We start from the raw sequence: 1663 nt of genomic DNA on the forward strand, positions 1-1663 counted from the left end.
TCAAATTCAAACGCGAATGTGTTTAACCGAGTTAAAGATATCAAATAAGTATCGTATCTTCTGTATCATTTCTAACTCTATCAAACTATATTTAAGGTCGTTCGTTTTGTCGTTAAGATATCTGTGTCAATTAAATATAACGTTACTTTCACCATGTATGTACGTCTGCATACCATGCATTTATTTGTGTATTTCTCACCTCCATACAAAATGATGAAACATGATTGGCGTATGTTCTATACCTTATGGATTGATATCAATACTGCATAGAATGATGATAGTGTGTATTTGCATGTGTAGGGGAAGTTTAGCATTTGTTCCCGACTAATTGTAACGTAACGAATATTTGGGTTCATAATTGTATACATAAAACAATTGAATTTTTAAAAATGATTTATACATATTTTATCATTATAGCCATAGTTGTAGAAAAGGTATACTTGGATTGTGGAAATTATTTTTATAGATATTTGGTTGAGAAGAGTATAATAAAATGGGATGAGGTAGATTAATTTTGATTTTTATGTTTCGTAAAACAGCAAAAACAAAACGCAGATATGCATACCTTCAAGCGAGATTATACGATTTTGTCAAATATTTATTAATTTATATAAAATGTGTAAAAAAAACTTATTAAACATATATTTCAATATAAATTAAAATAAAAGTTAAGAAGAACATGTGTCGAAAAATACGAAATAAGCCAGATATTTAATTCTGAAATCGAAAATGTCTGTACAGTCGAATTTGCCAGCATGTAAATCATGCATGTACGGTGTGAATCTAAATTTAGTTTAAAGGGGCCGTCCAACAGATAAAGCGTCGTATCGACGCGATTCGATATTTTGGGAACCTACGAGGATTGCTTATAAAGTTAAACAATACATCCGCTCTGAATGTGAGCGTGGATGGTCGAGTGTTCTAGTTGGGAGGCTTTTTACTCCAAGACTCCAGGAATCCATGGGTCAGTGGTTCGAACCCTATTTAGGATTACTTTTTTTCCTTTTTTAAAATTGTATATTTGTTTTTTTACTGGAGATTTATAGTTCAAATGTTTTAATTTATCAATATAAAGCATTTAAACATTTAATGACAAGCTTCAATACATGCCAAAATCTGTTTGACGGCCCTTTACCTGTTCATTTTAAATTCCTGCAACGAAATCTATTCATACGACACACGAACACAAACTAAAATGACGAATGATTCGTTTATTGTAGGACAATATGTACGAAATATCTTCGTCACAATCGGCTCGGGGCGCTAATTTGTCTTTGCTGCATTTTATGAAATTCGTCTTCAATGTATATTTTTTTCTTTCCTATTTGGTGTAATTGTAACATATTTTATCAATTAATTTCAATTTAACACATATAACAATTCGTATAATCTCGCTTTAATGCGCGTATGTTATTGCGTGTCAGACAAACAATGTGACTTGTAACAGAAACCAAAATGATAAGTATGCATAAAAGTTGCCAAAAATGATTAGTCATCAGAGTGAAAATATTCACACCTTAATGCGCATATGTTAATGCGTCTCAGACCAACAATGTGACGTGAAGGTCAAACAAACATTCATCTTAAGACTGTTTTACATAACATATGCCAAAATAATTAGTTTACATAAAAGATGCCGGGTTGTTGATTATCAAAGTGTAAT

This window comes from Dreissena polymorpha, chromosome 9 (genome assembly GCF_020536995.1).
Source record: "Dreissena polymorpha isolate Duluth1 chromosome 9, UMN_Dpol_1.0, whole genome shotgun sequence".
Classification (NCBI taxonomy): Eukaryota; Metazoa; Mollusca; class Bivalvia; order Myida; family Dreissenidae; genus Dreissena; species Dreissena polymorpha.